Source organism: Staurois parvus, unplaced genomic scaffold (assembly GCF_062004578.1).
Source record: "Staurois parvus isolate SC_StPar_1 unplaced genomic scaffold, SC_StPar_1.0 ptg000062l, whole genome shotgun sequence".
NCBI classification, from domain to species: Eukaryota; Metazoa; Chordata; class Amphibia; order Anura; family Ranidae; genus Staurois; species Staurois parvus.
Genome location: NW_028317858.1, coordinates 5703 through 11404, shown reverse-complemented (window position 1 = coordinate 11404; position 5702 = coordinate 5703).

Genomic DNA, 5702 nt, shown 5'->3' with positions numbered 1-5702 from the left:
CACAGTGTCTCATGCCATGTGCCACTTTCAGGTCTCCTCACACTGCTGGTGTGTTCCATTTTTTGTCATAGGGTGCTGGCAGATTACGGGCCTCCCATAGCTGCTGCCAGGCCCCTAATCTGCCATGGGCCCCTGTACCGCCTCCTCATGCTGCTGCCAGGTCCACAGTGTCTCATGCCATGTGCCACTTTCAGGTCTCCTCACACTGCTGGTGTGTTCCATTTTTTGTCATAGGGTGCTGGCAGATTACGGGCCTCCCATAGCTGCTGCCAGGCCCCTAATCTGCCATGGGCCCCTATACCGCCACCTCATGCTGCTGCCAGGTCCAGAGTCTCTCATGGGTCCCTGTACGGCCTCCCATTGCTGCTGTCTCCATCGCCACACTCTGCCATGTGCCACTTTCAGGTCTCCTCACACACTGCTGGTGTGTTCCATTTTTTGTCATAGGGTGCTGGCAGATTACGGGCCTCCCATAGCTGCTGCCAGGCTCCTAATCTGCCATGGGCCCCTATACCGCCACCTCATGCTGCTGCCAGGTCCAGAGTCTCTCATGGGTCCCTGTACGGCCTCCCATTGCTGCTGTCTCCATCGCCACACTCTGCCATGTGCCACTTTCAGGTCTCCTCACACTGCTGGTGTGTTCCATTTTTTGTCATAGGGTGCTGGCAGATTACGGGCCTCCCATAGCTGCTGCCAGGCCCCTAATCTGCCATGGGCCCCTGTACCACCTTCTCATGCTGCTGCCAGGTCCAGAGTCTCTCATGGGTCCCTGTACGGCCTCCCATTGCTGCTGTCTCCATCGCCACACTCTGCCATGTGCCACTTTCAGGTCTCCTCACACTGCTGGTGTGTTCCATTTTTTGTCATAGGGTGCTGGCAGATTACGGGCCTCCCATAGCTGCTGCCAGGCCCCTAATCTTCCATGGGCCCCTGTACCGCCTCCTCATGCTGCTGCCAGGTCCAGAGTCTCTCATGGGTCCCTGTACGGCCTCCCATTGCTGCTGTCTCCATCGCCACACTCTGCCATGTGCCACTTTCAGGTCTCCTCACACTGCTGGTGTGTTCCATTTTTTGTCATAGGGTGCTGGCAGATTACGGGCCTCCCATTGCTGCTGCCAGGCCCGTAATCTGCCATGGCCCCCCGTACCGACTCCTCATGCTGTGACGTTGCAACAAGGTGGAATTCAACCCTACATATGTTAGACCGCCTTTACGAACAGCGAAAGGCCATCACAGATTTCCTGATGTTACAAGCGGATAAAGGTACTCCCTGTGTAACTTCGATGTCAGCCATTGGCAGCTCATGCGTGACACCTGCGCTTGCTCAGGCCCTTTGAGGAGGCCACGCTATTCGTGAGTCGGCAGGACTATGGGATGAACGACGTCATTCCTCTGTTGCACGTCCTGGAACAAATGCTGTTAACAATGGCTGGTCAGGGTGCGGTAGACATGGCGCACAGATCTCAACGCCACATGACCCCTGTGGGGGCAGGACAGGAAGAAGAGGAGGAGGTAGAGGAGGACATTGGTGCTCAGGAATTATTGAGTGAAATGGGTGGTTTTTCCACTCAGCGGACAGGAGTGGAGGAGCAGGAGCATCTGGTAGAGGAGGAGGAGGAGGAGACAGAGGACCCAGACGCACCGTGGCAGTATGCTGTGGAGATGGAGGCAGGGAGTCCCTCGCATTCCTTGGCACAAATGGCCCATAGCATGCTCGCTTGCTTGCGTAGCGACAGCCGAATAATAACCATCAGACAGAGGGATGACTTTTGGCTGTCCACCTTGTTGGACCCTCGCTACCGTTCAAAAATGGTGGCCTTTTTCACACCTGCTGAGAGGGAGGCCAAAATAACGTACTATAAAAACCACCTATGTAGTCAGCTGGTCTATGCCTTTCTGCGCCAACGTCCATCCTCAGACACTGTGGGCCCTGTGCGCTCGCGTTCCGCTGCCATGGCAGCAGGGGAGGGGTGGGGTGGTAGGAGCAGTGGCAGCTCCACCAGCAGCGGCTGCCTCAGTCTGCAGTCGATGATGAGTAGCTTTCTTCACCAGCGCAGTGAGGAAACTACTAACCAGCCGCAGCAGCAGCAGCAGCAGCAGCAGCATCAGGTGGACCTGGAGCAGGACCTCAAACAACAGGCTTAGGCCTACTTGGACAGCACCCTGCCAACCGAGGTAGACAATCCCCTTGACTACTGGGCAACAAAACTTGACCTTTGGCCCCAACTAGCTGAATTTGCCCTTGAAAGGCTGTCATGCCCGGCCAGTAGCGTGGCATCGGAGCGCGTGTTTAGTGCGGCAGGAGGTATTGTAACTCCGCGGAGGACACGACTGTCCACCCAAAGTGTGGAGAGACTCACGTTTGTGAAAATGAATCAGGCGTGGATTAGTCTGGATTTCAAACCAACAGTTCCTGACACAACTGACTAAATCCGCCATGAATCATGCCCCAAACATGTGCCACTTTCAGGTCTCCTCACACTGCTGGTGTGTTCCATTTTTTGTCATAGGGTGCTGGCAGATTACGGGCCTCCCATTGCTGCTGCCAGGCCCGTAATCTGCCATGGGCCCCTGTACCGCCTCCTCATGCTGCTGCCAGGTCCAGAGTGTGTCATGGGTCCCTGTACGGCCTCCCATTGCTGCTGTCTCCATCGCCACACTCTGCCATGTGCCACTTTCAGGTCTCCTCACACTGCTGGTGTGTTCCATTTTTTGTCATAGGGTGCTGGCAGATTACGGGCCTCCCATTGCTGCTGCCAGGCCCGTAATCTGCCATGGGCCCCAGTACCGCCTCCTCATGCTGCTGCCAGGTCCACAGTCTCTCATGGGTCCCTGTACGGCCTACCATTGCTGCTGTCTCCATCGCCACACTCTGCCATGTGCCACTTTCAGGTCTCCTCACACTGCTGGTGGGTTCCATTTTTTGTCATAGGGTGCTGGCAGATTACGGGCCTCCCATAGCTGCTGCCAGGCCCCTAATCTGCCATGGGCCCCTGTACCACCTCCTCATGCTGCTGCCAGGTCCAGAGTGTGTCATGGGTCCCTGTACGGCCTCCCATTGCTGCTGTCTCCATCGCCACACTCTGCCATGTGCCACTTTCAGGTCTCCTCACACACTGCTGGTGTGTTCCATTTTTTGTCATAGGGTGCTGGCAGATTACGGGCCTCCCATTGCTGCTGCCAGGCCCGTAATCTGCCATGGGCCCCCGTACCGACTCCTCATGCTGCTGCCAGGCCCGTAATCTGTCATGGGCCCCTGTTGTCGCTTGTTGGCATATTCCGCTCGTTGAGATGCTCCTTCTCCTGCTACTCCTCTTCACGGATTCCGTCAGCAGTCTTTCTTGGAATCCGTTTCCAAGAGACAACAGTTTGCGAGCACGCACCCGACGGTGCAGAAGCTGAACGTCCTCCTGTCCAAGTTGCTGCTGCCAGGCTCGTAATCTGTCATGCGCCCCTGTACCGCCTCCTCATGCTGCTGCCAGGTCCAGAGTGTGTCATGGGCCCCCGTACCGACTCCTCATGCTGCTGCCAGGCCCGTAATCTGTCATGGGCCCCTGTACCGCCTCCTCATGCTGCTGCCAGGTCCAGAGTGTGTCATGGGTCCCTGTACGGCCTCCCATTGCTGCTGCCAGGCCCGTAATCTGCCATAGGCCCCCGTACCGACTCCTCATGCTGCTGCCAGGCCTGTAATCTGTCATGGGCCCCTGTACCGCCTCCTCATGCTGCTGCCACGTCCAGAGTGTGTCATGGGTCCCTGTACGGCTTCCCATTGCTGCTGTCTCCATCGCCACACTCTGCCATGTGCCACTTTCAGGTCTCCTCACACTGCTGGTGGTTTCCATTTTTGTCATAGGGTGCTGTATGGCCTCCCATTGCTGCTGCCTCCACCGCCACACTGTGGCTCCACACTCTGGTTTTGGCCCCGTGACTGCCCAAATGAGTGAAGTGTGCGGTGATTCTAAGATCGACGGCACTCATCTGCATGTCATACTGACTGTCAGTATTATTTCTCTTCCCCAGCAGACTCAAAGGGCATTTAAATTAAAGGTACAGTGTTCTGCACTAATATAAAGGCTCTCTGAAGCCTAGAAACAGCCTTTTATAAGTTAAATTCGCAGCGAATATATTCGACTCGAATCAAAATTTTTTCACGAATTCGCCGAATCAGTCGAATCGAATTTTTGAATAATTCGCTCATCTCTAAATATGACAGTCATGTGAAACATGAAAATTTCCAAGAAGATTCTTAGTGTCCCCAGTGTTTTTCAAGTAAACCTGTAGTTGGACCCCACATTGTTCCTAGTGTCTGAATGCAAGCATCTCCCAGTGCTTTTTAGTGTGTTCCATGTACCCCCGATGTCTTTCAGCTTGTCCCTAGTGTTTCTGCAACCTGTATCCTTGAGACTCCTGTGTCCATTGAGCATTTCAGTGTCTTTGTGACTCTGTTTCCCTTGTGTTTTCCCTGTTTACCTTTGCCAGCTTTCAGCCTTCCTGCACCTCTGTGATTGTTAGCAACACCTGTATCTGCAGTCTGCTTCAGGGCCAATTCACACTATATGCAGTGACAGACGTTTTACAATATCGTAGAATGTCTGTCGCCACAGGGACACACAGGAAGCAATTGTTTTCTATGTGTCCCACTCACACTGCAATGCAACATCCTGTGGTAAAATGCAAAATGTTGTATTTTATCACAGCGCACCAGGTCGAATCGCACTGCAATGTCGGGCAGCACATCAATTCCTATTTTTCTTATTGCAATCATTCCCAGTTGTCCTGTGTGTCTCTGTGCAACTATTTCCATGCACCCCTGCCTGCTTGGACTGTACTGTCTACTATCCAGCTATCCTTGTTCCTCAGTGCTGCAAGGGATTCTTATCTGCTTATCATACTTTAGCTCCCAGTAGCTGCCTGCTCAGGTGAGTAGAGAACTGCAACCTGGCAATCATCTACAGTGCAACTCATTTCCACCTTCAGCCTGGGTTCACATATGTGCAATGTGGTATATTGCATGTGATTAGCACAGGAACTGCACCACATTCCTGTGCAAATCACATGCGATTTGTGTGCGGTGCGATTGGAATCATACATTTTGTATGGCTCTATTCACATAGCACCCACACCAAAAACACGCAGAACCCTTTTTTGGGTCCACACTATAATCGGATCAAATAGGTATTCAAACCTATGCAATCCGATTCTGCACATCACACCGCATTTTGCAGACCGCTTTCGTGGTGTCCTTAACTTAACATACACACCCGCAGCGGTTCTCATGAACGGGGTGTGATTTTGATGCGGTGCATTATTCACACTGAAAACACTGCGAATTCTGCACCACATCAGTGTGAACCAGGGCTCAGGAGCTCTGGGGAAAACAAGGCAGTCCCTTAACCTGGCCATATATGGATTGAATCTCACCGATATCCGATCGATCTATGAACAGTCTGATTGTGCCCATGTTGATCGATTAATCAGGACAGGATGTTTTCTCATAAACTCTCAGTACAATTTTATTTTAATCATACTGTTCATACTTAGTCTCATCAAAATTTTAGTACAGACAAAAGGTTAAGAAAAAAAAAAAGCTTGAAGAAGCTTACTAGTGTATAGGGATAACTATGATCCTTACTGAGTCACATATATAGAATATTATAAGATGGCTATGTATACTCCATCTTGTCTCATTAGAGATGCTTCTA